Source organism: Larimichthys crocea, chromosome VII, assembly GCF_000972845.2.
Source record: "Larimichthys crocea isolate SSNF chromosome VII, L_crocea_2.0, whole genome shotgun sequence".
NCBI lineage: Eukaryota > Metazoa > Chordata > Actinopteri > Sciaenidae > Larimichthys > Larimichthys crocea.
Window position 1 is genome coordinate 211,802 of NC_040017.1, and position 14,864 is coordinate 226,665.

Genomic DNA, 14,864 nt, shown 5'->3' on the forward strand with positions numbered 1-14,864 from the left:
AATCACTGAGGTAGAGGAGGCAGGTTGAGGTTAAATGGACACCACAAAAAGCTGACACTTCATCGCTAAACAATGTCTGGAATGAATGTCATGGATTGTCAAACGAGGGTGGAACTTTCCACTAAATGTTAGCAACAACTCACTATAACATATGCTACAATGTTAGCATGGTGAGGGCTAAAGTGTTAGCGTTTCGCCTTATTATTCAGCATAGTGTAAATGTATACTCTATATATAATATACAAACTGTATATACACAACATGCTAATGTGTTAGCATGAGACACTATGTCCCAGAACAGTGTAAAATGCAGACTTGTTATATAATCCTATGTAGCACTGTATATTATGCTAATATGACTCCTACTCTCACTTTGTGCTAAAATATTAGCAGGCAGCTAAAATTCTACAATTGAGATCATTTAGCTGTGTTAGCTCAGTGCGAACACTGAGTATATATTCATATAGCATGAGTGAATGTGAACGCTATAGTGTTAGTGTGTCACATACTATCATTCATATATGCTAAAGTGTTGGCATGGAGCTAGCTTGTACACAACATGATTTATACCAACGCATTACATAACCTTGAAATCACTACCTAGCCATATAGAATTCTCATACTAGCACACTACGGTAAAAATAGTAGCATAGAGCCTTGGAGCATTCGTGAAATAATGAAACGGGGGGACATTTGAATAAATATTTTTATTAGCATCAAATATTTTTTATATTACAAAGGACAGACTCATGTGGAAAAGCAGTACCTCAGCACATTAACAAAACAAAGATATCACTTTAGCTAAAAGTCATGTTTGTATATCAGTCCAGCTGTATGTGTATATATAAATATATATATATGTATGTATGTCAGGGTCAAGATATCATGTACGCCACACAAGTGTGTGTGCGTGTGTGTATGGGCAGTTAAAGCTTGCTTCAGTGTGGCTGCCGTATCGTCTCATGTTCACAGACCATTCCTCGACATGTCCAGACCTGGTCGACGGCTGGAAGACAGAGGAAGACAAAGCTTTTTAACACATAAGTATGTACAGTACGTTAGCAGCACACCACAGTGGTGTCACTGAAGTTTGGCATTTCCTGTTGAAGTGAGTGTGAACACATGAAACACAATTAAAGCACATGGATATTATGAAGAAAATGAATATCTGATTTCTCATTAAAATTTATTGTATTTAGCAGGCCTAATTAGCATGACAAACATAGACACAATAATCTCACACACAATTCGTACATATGGACTAATTACGCAACACACTGACGACTGAGGAGTGAAGCTTGTCAACCGTCTTAATTAAATGTCTTCATTTTAGTCCATTTAACATCAGCGATGTCTTGTGGTCAGCAGAGACGATGTCCGTAATTTGCTTTGGCAGCTCAACAGAAACAAAATCACGCCAAAAAAATTAAATCTCACTAAAACCGATTCAAGACTTTAAAAGGTATAAAATACTCTAAAAGATGAGACATGAAACATGCCAGAGGATATGCTGTTTATAAAAAAACTCATTCAGGCTTCTATTAATAGCATGACAACCAAAAGAATTGACAGTTGTGAAATGACAGCTTAAGGCTTTTTTGGACACAACTGTACGACGTCTCTATTTCAACAGCAGGCCTTGAAGAGAAACACTGGGCTTACTGTACGCTCTCACATCACCACATTTATACGAGGCATAACTGGTTATACTGTTTATTACAGTATGATTAGGTATTTAACCACTAAGATGAAATAAAAGTTAATGTTGAACAATCCATAACATAAAAATGACATTGCTCCACATGATCTGTACACTACACAGTGTATACAGTCTTTAACACAGATTAATTTCATGTCTAACGTTTCTCTGATGGACTTCATAAAAAAAAGTCTCCTAACTTTACATTTCACATACTGAAAAAGAAATAAAGAATGCAAGTGACAATAGCACTGACCAACAACACCACACTCAGTATCACAGAGTTGAACTGTGCATTTATCTTTTTAGGATCATATTCACATGGATGCAACACACCAAACAATGGATAATTTCAATGATTGGAAGATTTTATACAAAACTAATCAGTGTACTATTGAGTACATGTAAATACAGAATAAATGAGCTAGAAGATAATGAATAAAAACACAGTAACAGATGAGTGAACGGTGGGTAACGAATCTCAGCAACATCGACCAGTGAAGTATTTAGAAGTTTATAGTACAAGTAAATGTTATATAATAGTGATCCCAGAATGCAATAGGATGTCTTGTTTGTCTGAACCTGACATTCCAAAACTCAAACATATTCAGTTTACTGTTCATTTATGCATAGACAAACATAAATCTTACATGTGTGAAGATGGGAACAGCAAATGTGTGTTTGCCATTTTGCCTAAAACTAAAATCATAAATCATAAATCATCATGTTTTGTCATTGATCACTAATACAGCTAATCGTAGCAGCTGTAAAGAAAAGAATTGAGAAAAAAATCACAATTATTTATAAATTTTCACAAAGACTGGGTTTGTGAATGTTTCGAAGTCTGACACATTCTGCTGTTTTAATATCTGATCCGGCTGCGCATTCACGAGCAGATCAAACAGATCAACAGAACAGTCCTTCAAACACAGCTCAGCTGAATAAAGAAGCGCGTGAACCCCCCCAAATCAAATCTCGTGTGTGCAGAACACGAAGCTGATCACGTCTGCACTTCCTGCTAACCAAGCTGCTGAGGCAGAAAATTATCCAAAAACGTTAGCCGCAGCCAACGTGTTCAATCAAAAAAACAAAAAACAGCTTTTCTGGTTGACGTGGCAGTGAAGGGTTAAAGTTGATCATCGGGGGATTTCCACCCGCGCTTTAAATCCAGTTAGACCTGAGCAGGACAACAGTGACACGAAGAGAGCACGGGCTCTCAGCCTCGGCCTCTCCAGTCATCACTACCTGAGGTCCTGATTAGCAAAGAGCACAGTTTTAAATGCACAGACTGTGTGTGTGTGTGTGAGGTGTGTGTGTGTGGTGTGTGTGTGGTTGACTGCCGACACTTGTTAGTGATTAGTCCCTCTCAGATTAATGAGGTTAGTGTGTAGTCTGGTTAATCTACTGGGTGATGTGGCTGTTTACAATCCCAAGCTTCTTTAAACTGGCTTTAGCCTAGTTAGGGAGGACCACACACACACACACACACCCACCCACACACACCACCCATACAAACAAATCATGCGTGAAACGTACTGATCCACCCAACCAATGAAGAAATACGCCCAGATTGTCAGACAAAAAGCATACAGTTTTGGCAGCTGACACACAGACTAGTGAAAAAATGAGAAAAACAATGGATCGCCCCAAACCTAAACCTCGTACAGTCGGCCAAGATACAGCACGAGGCGCCCTCAGTCGCTTCAGCTCTGTGAGGAATAAACACACGGCAGGTGCCATTCCAAAAAGACCGCAAGGCTTTCCAGTGCCATCGGTAGTGGGCTGAGCCCACGTGGAGCAGCGACGCCATCTTGTTTCACTGACACACTGGAAGAAGGAAGAGTAGTGAACTCCTCTGCAGTGGGAGAACTGCTAAACACACAACACACACACACACACACACACACACACACACACACACACTAACAGACATGCTGACAGATACTGTAGGAAGCACACACCACATGCACGCTGACCAGCTCTGATTATTGATGAGTGTGCTCCTCCCGCCTGCAGCCGAGCCGAGGCTGTGTTGAAGGGAGTGGCAGAGAAAAACTGCAGAACGGGGGCTGGAAAGTCACACGCGAGAAACTGCCAAAAAGAGCGCTCCTTCCCCAACGTGCCAATCCATCTCGCTGATCATAATTGAAGTTTTATTGGGAACATTATTCTGTGGTGTTTTTGGTTGTAACCTGCAGCATCCCCCTCCACCACACCACCACACCTGAACTATTGCACTCCAAACCACCAGATTTATCTATCATCCACTCCACCTACCACAGTCCACCTTAACAATAGTCCACCCTAAAAGGGATTAATCAATCAACAGCCGCCTGCGGTATTGGGAATCAACCGATACGGGAACAGCAGATATTTTGAGCCACAAAAGCTGCATTTAGAACCACGGAGGCTAAAAACCAAATCTACACAAGTAATCTCTGAGACTCACTGGTCCAGAATCTCAGTGAAGCAGGTGTCGTTACAGGATTTTACGCCTGACAAACCTGAACTGCTGAGTAAAGAGAGTCGCTGCTCAATCAAGATTTGTTACCCACATTTTCATGAAACCTTGTGAAATGTGAGCTCGCATCAGGATTCAGCTCACAGGCTTCCACAGATGCAAACCGCATCATCTCATCAGGTCAGTAGCAGCGACACTGATCGGCCCATGTCCCTTTTGTAAAAAAACAGAAATTCAATCAACATTGCAAGCGTTGTCTGTCTGTCTATACCTCCATGTCTGCCTCAGCCATGGGGACACGGTGTTACAGACAGTGTGCGAGCAGTCGAACAATGGAGAGCGAGGCCCGCACCCCCTTTTTCGCAGCTTACCAGCTAGACACCTAATGCTCCAGGTTAGTGTTTGTTCACTGAGCTGAACAAATAAAAAACGATTGGAGGCAGAGGTGCAGAAAAAGAAAGAACGGTGTTATATAAGAAAACTGCTAAAGCAGCAGATTAGCAGCACGGAGGGGTTCAGGTTATAATCCAATAGTTCATTAACGCAACGGAAGCACTCCGGTAATCCACACAGAGACAGAATGAAGCCTTTTTCTGCAGGCATCATATCCAGCTGTTGTAAGTCGAACAAATGGCACTGAAGGAAGAAAACGATGAATATACATTTCAAGGTCAAGAGTAGAAGCAACTGTCGTTTATGTGTTGTTTGTGTCACATAGAGGTGATTATTGGTCAGAATTAATGAAGCTTCAGGCCCATGATGACTGACAGAAGACGACAGCCTTAGTCTGTGATGCAGAAATGCAACCTTTGGATTCACACATGTCCGCATAACGTACGAAACAATGACCATGAAATAATGCCACAAACTGTAGACATTTCAAACCTGAAACAAGTTTCTCATCCGCATCTTTGCCGCAGACTTAACACAAAATGTCTGCCAGCCAGCACGATTTCCACTTCCTACAATTCTGAGATCCACAAGTGCATGAGATTTAATCTATCTCATTTAAATGAAGGGAAGCGTCCCATGAAGATGAGCTATCATCAATATTCATGCTACGCCCCATTAAAACTAAGACATTAGCTACGCTGTGATGGGCCAAAGTCAAATATCGATGAATCATGCTGTCAAAGAACTGCTATTAAAAAAATATGCTGCCAAATGGCCCCTAGGGGAGCGATGACCCCCTGAGAAAAAACTGTAAGGTGCAAGGGAGGACGGCATGCTGAGGTAACCCCTGAAGACAGGGACGCAAAGAACCTCATGGCTCAAACGAAAATGGATGTTTGTTTCTGAAGGGCCGCCATGTGCTTTTTGCTCATTATGAATTGTTTCTCAAAGCCGGAGCAGCTACCATCGACGACAAAGCGCGCCGCCGCTCTGGATGCAGCTGAACACCGGAATGGACGGATATGTTCAGAACATGTTGCGTATGAATCCGGAGGCGTCGATGGTGTTGTCAAGTGTTTCTCCACCTACCATTTATGTTAGCATGAGTGAGTGAGCTTTAAATCGCTGAGGGTTCACTGGAGTCAAGCACATATTGTACAGAGCTGTCATGGTCACGCTCTCAACAATTACTCTGTGTGCTCTCATGTTCAAAGGTACACGCACAGAGGCCTGCTAGAGAAACAAGAACATCACACTGACATGTGCTGGCTTATTCAACAGTATCCACTGGTGCTGCATGAAGATGCTAATGCTATCCACAGCACTTAGCTCGTCTCTTATAAACCGCTGATGCTAACCAGATGTTTAGCCTTTTCTTCATCAACACCAGCAGCAACGCCTTTAGCCTTTAGCTTAGTCAGCTAGCGGCGCAGCAACCATTAGCACACCACCTGAGCTGCTACCCTGTGCTGATCTATCATGTCACTGGACTGCTAAGCAATTAGCTTACATGCTAAAACTGCACATATTCAGTCGAGTCATTTCAAACAGCGCTGAGAGCGCGTAACGTTCAGTCTGTTCATTAAAGCAGAATAAAAAGACATTCACGTGTCTTTATGTGTGTGGCAAAATGCTACGTTAGCACGAGACCACAATGAGTGCTTTATATGTGAGCACACAATCACAGAAAACTTTATTAATCCCCGCAGGGAAATTGTGTAGCAGTCACATCTAAGTTTGACTTTACTGACTGGCTGTTAAATTTAGGCGTGTATCAAGGCAAATATTAGTGTAGACCTCTTGCCAATGGCCAGTACCAATACAATCAGGCCTCTGTTGCATTAGGATGATAGCTTCCTGTCATCCATCTAAATGCCTCACGCATCCTGCTTTAACTTTGTCACATGACCTCTTAAAACAGCATACATGCCACTACATCCCCGTCGTCCTAACCCGAGAGATTTCAGCAGCCCGTCCAAATCAACTTCATCCATGTTTCGTCAGAACGGTGAGCAGCCAGACGAACACAGATGAGCCCAGGTGACATGCAACACACAGCGGGTGCGAGCCAAGCTGGAAAAGTGTGACATAGTGAGCGCGTGGTGAACGCCTTAGCTCACTGCGCCATGCCAAACCCCCCCCCCCCCCCCCCCCCTTCTGATCGCCATTGTTCGAGGCAGGAACGTGCGGGAGATAGTGCTGGCCGTGCATCCTCTCAGCTCCCGAGAGCCTAACCGTGGACATGAAAGCGTCACAATTAGGGTCTCAGGGACGGAGAGAGATACATCTACACACAGACTCCTCTGCCTCCTCACTCTGCTGCATTCAGCCCCTCAGGATTCAAGGTTCGGACTCGTCGCTACAGTTAAGACATCAACCGAATCGTGCACGTTCCTGGGCAAGAACGCTTCCATGTACTGAACCGGTCTTGAGTCAGTGAGGACTCTCATCGTCTGAGCATCCCTCGAACAGAGAGCGAGCTCTGCCTGTTACAGACATGCAGCGACGCACCAACACATACTCTGTATTAGTTATTATATAACTATATTACATGCATTAATTGAGCATGCTCATTGCAACCTCCACTGCCCCGTATGTATTCGTGAACATACAACAGTGCAAGCCTCAGCAGCACAACAATGGGCCAGCCGCCCCCCCCCCACTCCCCACCCTCCTGCCCAACTCTCTCTCTTTCTCCCTCTCCCCCTCCCCCACCTCAGCTGAACATACAGCACTTTGAAAATGCTCCTGCAATCAGGTACAGAGCCCGCTGCCGTACAGTAAGCCTGGAGATCTTTTGCCGCCTGAGGGATCTGAGCTGATCTAAATCAGCGATGGCTGCCTGATCACTGCACGCACGTGCGAGGCGAAAGCTCTGTGAATGAATCGATCACAAGCGTTTAAATACGAGGCTGGACCGCACAGCGGCAACAATCCCTCTGACATGATGACTTGCATGCTGGTCCGACTGTCACTGTTATAAAATCCGTCAGTTTGCATGCCAATCATATAGAGAAAATTCCCATCCAAGTGAGGTCTTGAATCCTCCGGAGAGGCTGTGTAGAGGAGAGACGAGCCAGATAACAAGGTCTGCGGCTCCTTCATGCCACCATGGTGGTCTAAAGCTTAGGAAACAGATGGGGAGCTGAGAGGGAAGTGAGAGTGAAGAGTATTCGTTGTATCGACTCACCCTCCCCTTCGGATTCAGGATGCCCCCTTTTCTCGTTGTTCTTCTAGCTCGTTTCCTGCTTAAGGGGCAAGAAAAAAGAGACGGAGAGAGAAAGAGAAAGCTCAGATTAAAACTTACACGCATGCCAACAAGATTCCAGTTATTTTCAGAAGAAGGAAGAAGAAGGAGAGGGTTTTTTTTTTAAGAAGAGTCCGTCCATCCGGCGACTGCTCGAAGTCAGGCGCAATAAATGGGAAGAGAGCGACGGACGGAGACAAGAAAGAGAGGCATGAGGATGGGTGGTAGGACAGAGCCGAAATGAACCATGTGCACACTCTCTCTCCCTCTATCTGTTCCTCTCTCTCGTCTCTTTCACACACACACACACCACACACACACACACACACACACACACACACACACACAGTGAGCAGTCTAGGGAGCAGAAATCACGAGAGAGAGAGTCGGCGCGACGATCCCCCTTCCCAGCAAACGAAACGCTGAAAGGAAGTGATACTTAAAGGTTAGCTAGGACGTAGACGACGACGGAAAGGGACGAAAAGGCAGCGAGCGAGTGAGCGAGGGACATCGGGAGGACAGCGAAGGAGGGAAAGAGAGAGAGGGGAGAGAGAGAGAGGTAAAGTAAAAGCGCACAGAGCATCGAACCACGGAATCAGTGCTTGCAGCCAGGGCCACTGTGCCAGTGAAGCATACCAGTATGCTGCCTCACTGAAGGGAGAGGTGGGGGTGGAGGGGAGGAGGTGAGGGAGGGGGCCCAACACACACACACACACACACACCACACACACACACACACCACACCACACACACACTGCGTTGCATACACAAAACAGTGACACACTCATTTGCCTTTCCTCGCACCCCGAGCCTCTACTTACTTAAAAAAAATTTTTTTATCCACAACCTGCAGGTCCGAGGCAGGTTGGTGAGGGGAAAAATGCCGCACACACTCTCTCTCTCTGTCCCTCTCTCTCTCACACACACACACACCCACACACAATCCAAGTTAAAGGACACAAACCATGCGCCTGCTGATCTCTTGTCTCGCTCCGCTTTCTCCCTTCCTCGCCCTTTTTCCCTCGCATTGTTTTCTCTTCTCTTTCAGTCACATGCGGAGCTGGAAAGGAATGAGAAGACAGGAAAAAACCCTAACCCCCACCCCCTCCTCCCCCCTTTCTCCCCAATATTAGTACTCCACCTCTTTCTCTCTATCTTTTGCTGTGTCTTTTCCCCCTCTGGCTGATCGGCAGGAGGAAAAACATTTTTTTTTGTTGTTTAAAAAAAAGGGGAGAAATATCATCCATTAATTTGCCTCACAGCTGTAATCGCTTACAGCCAGAGGCCCCACTTTTCCCTGTATCAGATGAGAGAGAAGAGAGAGAGAGAGAGAGGGAGCAGAGGAGAGGTGTGGGAGGGGTGGGGGGGGGGTGGGCGGTGTATGGGTGAGGAGGGAGGGAGGAAGGAGGGAGGGAGGTAGAGAGAAAGTAGTCCTCCTTTCGTTGTTTTTTTCCACCTTGCCGTTGTCCGTTTTCCACCCATAAAACAAATCCTCCGTTCTCTTCTGCATGCAAAAATAAAAATCCACTCCTCCAGTCTTTGCACTCTCTTTCTGCTCTTTTTTCTTTTCTCTCACTCTGCGTCTCACACAAGCCGACATCATTCACACTGTCCCTTCAGAGGAAGACAGAGACGGACAGAGAGACGGAGAGAGGGAGAGCGAGGGAGAGAAAGAGAGAGAGAGTCAGAGAGAGAGAGAGAGAGAGAGAGAGAGAGAGAGAAGGGACCATAGAAACATTGCTACATGATGTGCTTTGGCTTATAGAGGCTACATTTAATCTCCACAGCTCCCCCAGGCTTTGGTATGGAGAGAGAGAGAGAGAGAGAGAGAGAGAGAGAGAGAGAGAGAGAAGGAGAGAGAGAGCGAGAGAGAGAAAGGGAGGGATGAAGGAGGGAAAGACGTACAACCCATTGCAGGCTCAAATCAGCGACGGGGGCCTGGAGAGGCTGTGAAGGTGGGGGAAAGAAAAAAAGAGAGACCACACTGCCCTCTTGCTTTTCTTCTGCTCTCTACCTCCCTGACTGACTGATCGACCAACTGTGTCTGCACCTCGGCTAATCTCCAGTCCTCTTTGACTGACTGTTTGTCTGGCAGACGGCGCATTGTGCCGCTTCTCTATCTCTATACAGCTGCAGTTGCCAGAGAAAAGTGTGCATCTGGATCTACAGCATGCTCGCCCCCCTTCACCGCCTCCTCCCCCTGCAAAAAAACACTGACGTTACCAATTTTAAAATCTCCCTGTTGACACACAAATGCGTGCACACACACACACACACACACACACACACACACACACACAGTGCAGCTATCCTCATTTATCACCTGCTTTGTGTCCAGATAGAGCCAGTCTTTGCTAATATTAGCATGCTTTGACGGTGAGAGCAGGCAGACAAAGGCTCTCTCACACACACGCGCGCGTGCGCATGCGAATACTGAAGCATACATGTGCACACAGGTAGGTCGGTGCACAAACAGGGGAAAGACTCCTGAACGTGGTTTCCATGGCTGTGGAATATAAATACTTTGGTTAATCTTCTGTGAAAAACTCCATCCACATGCAGCTAAACGCCGCGTTCAAGTAAATGACAGTTCATCCATTGATTTACTGATCCCATTTCACTCTCTTCAAGTATTCGTTATGTGCTGGTAATGGCCAGGAATCAGCCCCAGCGAGCCAAGTAGTACATCAAGAGAGACCCAGATCTGTCACGCTAGCCCACGCATCCGAGAAAACAGCAGCAGGACTGCAAATAAGCACACAGCACTGGGCCGCAGAGCCAGAGAGGTAGAAAACAAACATACAGTGTGGACACTGTGTGTGTGAGAGAGAGGGAGAGTATTTGTGTGTGTGTGTGTGTGTGTGTGTGAGCAGTGCAGGGTGACATGCAGGACACACTCGCTCGATGGCTGAAGCAGCAGCACTGTTGGCCACGGTGATTGATTGACAGCTGTCACATCTGATTGATGGGATGAAGGGGACAGGCGTTGTAGAGGTCATGGGGGTCATTGCTATGGCAACAGAGATGATGGAAAATAAAGGTTGGTTCTAGTAAGCTGGCACAGGGATGGCAACGACTCGATTCTGCAAGAACTGTTGTTATTAGCATTGAAAGGTCATATTTGTATTTTTTCGTGGACACTGAAAACTGTGAATTTTAGACATGAATCTGAAATTGTCGACCTCAAAATAAGAAATTCTTTAAGACAATGAAAAGGGGGAGAGGAGAGTACAGAAAACAAAGTCGAGACAGATGGTAAAAAAAAGAACAATGTTTGTGTCCGATGGAGAGACAAAAAGAGGAGAAGAGAGAAGAAGGAGGGAAACGGAGGAGAAGACAGACCGCACAGAACCCCACAAAGCTGGACGCTCTCACTTTCTACTCTGGATCGGATTAATGCATCATGCCACACACACACACACACACACACACACACACACACACACACAAACACTCACATGTGCAGGCACAAACACTCCATCCAAACACCACACGAGCGTACATGTCACTTTACAATGGCTTTATATCCTATCAAATCACATCTTGTTTCATATTTTCCATCATTTGCCAAGTCTGAACCTCAAGCACCAACAGCTGGGCACTTCACAGAGGTAACCAACAGGGGGCAGTCTTTTATTCTCTACCTATTACCTCAGCTACACACACACACACACACACACACACACACACGCACACACACACGCACGCACACACACACACACAGAAACGTCCTGGTAGACTGGGAGGCCTCAGTATGTTCTCAGTATATACCACGTGAAGGCAAACACGCACACATGCTGCTGCTGCTGCACTGACTGTAACTCCAGCCGAGCTTCATCGGCACACGTCACCCTGAAGATTCACAGCAAACATTCAATTATATTTTTAACCAAGAGAGTAGAAGACACAGAATGTCAGCTGGTATCAGAGGACACACGTGGAAGGAAAGAGACCAATCAATATTTGCTGATTGACTTCAGTTCAACTGCTTTGATACGATTCAAAAGTTGGACACGATATGAAACAAACAAGTATTTCTGCTGTCATGTCTGAAGAATTATCTGTCCATTGCTGTAATTGTTCATTTTCAGTAGATTTCCTTTTCCTCCCTGAGTGTCACAATATTTCACATGTCACATATTTTGACAGCAGTAGTTTCCACGCAGTCTGCGTCTGCTGATTGGAAATATTATGACAATAATTGTTTGCGGTGACAACTGATTTTACAGGCTGTGAGCAGACCGGGATGCTGCTGTCTGAGGCCTTGTGTTCCAGTTTCAAACTCTTTTTTTTCTCTCTCTTTTGTGTCTGATATCTGTTACAACCACAGATCTGTCAGAGCACAAACAACCTTCTTCTTCTCATTCCACACGATCGTCAGCATTAATGAGCCAATAATAAAATGTGATTTTAAAAAAGGAAAAGAAGTGATGTTCAGACACCGAGGTGTGGTTAAAAGCTCTCACACGATCTGCAGCAATGCTACTCTGATCTGATTTCTGTTCTGATCTCTACCTGCCTACACACCAACACACACACCAGACCAACACACCGACTGAGAATCAGACACAGCAGAACTCACACACACACATACACGAACACACACCTTTTACAGGTCAGAAAACACACGCAAATACAGACACATGTCGATTTTGGCCTTTTAGAGTAGTCCACTTTATGCTACTACAGTGATATATTTATATATAGATAGTATTAAATCTAACACATAAATATATGTTGCAACTTCTCAAACATGAATATTGCAGCTTTTCTCTGTTAGTAGGTTCAATATTTTCAGATTTTGGTGAGACAAAAGAAGTTATTTAAAGGTAAGGGTGATATTCTTCACTGTTTTCTGTCACATGATGGATCAAATCATTACAAGACAATCACCAGATTAGATTGACAAAAAAGTCATCACTGAAACACTAATATAAAAATGACAACAGACATTTCAACTCGCATGACTCGAAATCTTTCCAAAAATATTTGGCACGCGAAAAGAAAAACTCCCATATAACAATAGGCAGTAAACATAAATATCAGCTTCAGTATCAGTCTTCAAATACCAGAGAGATGAAGCGACACAAGCACACACATGTCATGAACTAACATACTGGCGTCACAGAGCCACAAGTGGAAACCAGAGAGCTTTTTCTCCCCTCCTGCTCCATCAGCAAACAGCCTGGATTGTTATTGACCATGTGGAGTGTACAGTATCTCGCTTCAGCAGGCTGCTTGATTCTTTTTTTTTTCCTTTTTTTTTTTTTTTTTTTTTTGGTGTGACTGGTACAGTAACTTTGGATTGTATTGATCCAGCTGTGCAGAGTGCCATGCGTACCTCAGGGAAAGCTAGGAGGTTGTACAGTTATCTCCCGGGGTGTAATTCTCAACTATACAACCTACTACCTCAACCTGGGAGCAAGCAGACCTGGACACCAGGGCTTCATGGCTCAGAGGGGGAATAAAAAACTGAGGGAGGGTGCAAAGACTTGGACCAGAAAAGAAAGCTGCTCACGGTCCAAAAGAAAAAAAAAAAAAAAAAAAGTATTCACTTCAGAATTTTACATGTTAACTTGATACTCTTTGTTCACAAGACTTTTATCCCATCTCAAAGTGAGTATAACATTCTCAGAGCTGCCTGAGCAGCCCAACTGTGTATCTTAGATACAGTCTCTATACACAAAGCAGATAAACATGTCTGACTCCAAAAGCTTCTGCAAACTCTTTACGTCACTGACCCCAAAGCACACAAACGAACCCCAGCCTCCCCCCAAACGCTGATCAGATTTTCTCCCGTAAAGAGAGGCCTTGCAGTTGCTCATTTTAAACAGCTAACATGTGGGGGATAATGGCTGTTTCTGAGAAAACAAGCATTACAAACTGTCATTCGTGTGCATTCTCTAATTGGGCCGATGTCTACTTCATTAACACTAGAAAGGCCAGACTGCAGCTAATTGACTGCTGACTGAAGTAGCTGTCTCCTGGTGACTTTTCTACGCACTAACAGCTCAAAAACAGACAAAAGAAATGGTGGCGCTAATTATATTTTCCTTTTTAATTGACTCTCCGTTGGCCTTCTCTTAACCCCTCAAAGTCCAGTCGCTTCTAGAGAAGACAAACATCCAAAGGAACATCCAAACCCAACTTTTCCAAACTTTTGGGGGTTGGTTAGAAGATTACGATTAAGATATTTTTTTACATTAGGTTTTTTTTCAAAAGGTTGACAAATGGTGTCCCAGAGGATTCAGGTTTTAATTGTCTAAAGACTAAGCCCTAAAAACCTGTCACAGACACAGTCTAGAGGAAGCTTTCTAGGCCACGACTATGTTCTCTGTGACGGGGAAATGGTTAATAAAGTATGTGAGAGCCAGCGAGCAAGCCCCCGCTGTGTTTTGCTGATGCTGCTCAGGTCGTTGGAGCTGCACAGACGCAGACCTGTAGATACAAGCTTGTGGTGTCAGTTAACACAAGTTCGGATCTACGGGTTCGGGGCCGTGAGCAGATGACTTCACACATCCATCAGCGTGACGAGACAGAAGAAATAAATCTCTTTAATCAGCAGTTGCTTTTCAAGAATCTTTAATTGCAGCGTGTTAAGATTCTCGATTTCAAACTTCACACACAAGCGCTAACACCACTTGTTGCTGAAAATTAGATGCAAATAATTAGCCTAATATTCAACAAAAATGATGGAGTCTCCTTTTCTATCTTGGATTTAAAAAAAAAAATCACAATCTATTTCAGGATGATGTGGCCCAGAATGAAGCGAGTTCTGATCAAACACACATTCACGCATTCAAGTGAAATCTTTCCCAAAAAAATACATTTAAAAAGATGGTTAGATTTCCTGTAATCATGAAATGTTATTCACAAAATACCATGTCTGTGTGGCCATGCTTCATTCAACACTCCCATCTTCACTCACAGTTTCCACCAGGCTCTATAGACTCCCCAAACTCAGCTTGCGTCGAACCCACAATGCACTGCAACTGCAGCGTTTCTAAGCGCGCACACACACACACACACACACACACACACACACACACACACACACACACACT

The 14,864-nt window shown here is 44.5% G+C and overlaps 1 long non-coding RNA gene across 3 annotated transcripts; it reads right to left on the bottom strand.

Moving 5' to 3' along the window:
- Positions 1-2,928: 2,928 nt before the first annotated feature.
- LOC113746019 (uncharacterized) lies at positions 2,929-14,217 on the bottom strand. 3 transcript variants are annotated; one of them, XR_003462568.1, is made up of 3 exons: positions 9,257-14,217; positions 7,744-7,798; positions 2,929-2,952 (listed from the first exon to the last, which is right to left on the bottom strand). It is a non-coding gene; the product is annotated as an uncharacterized LOC113746019 (long non-coding RNA). The 3 variants fall into 3 exon arrangements; XR_003462566.1 differs by having other exon boundaries at positions 7,744-7,801; XR_003462567.1 differs by lacking the exon at positions 9,257-14,217 and adding an exon at positions 8,942-9,140.
- Positions 14,218-14,864: the final 647 nt, after the last annotated feature.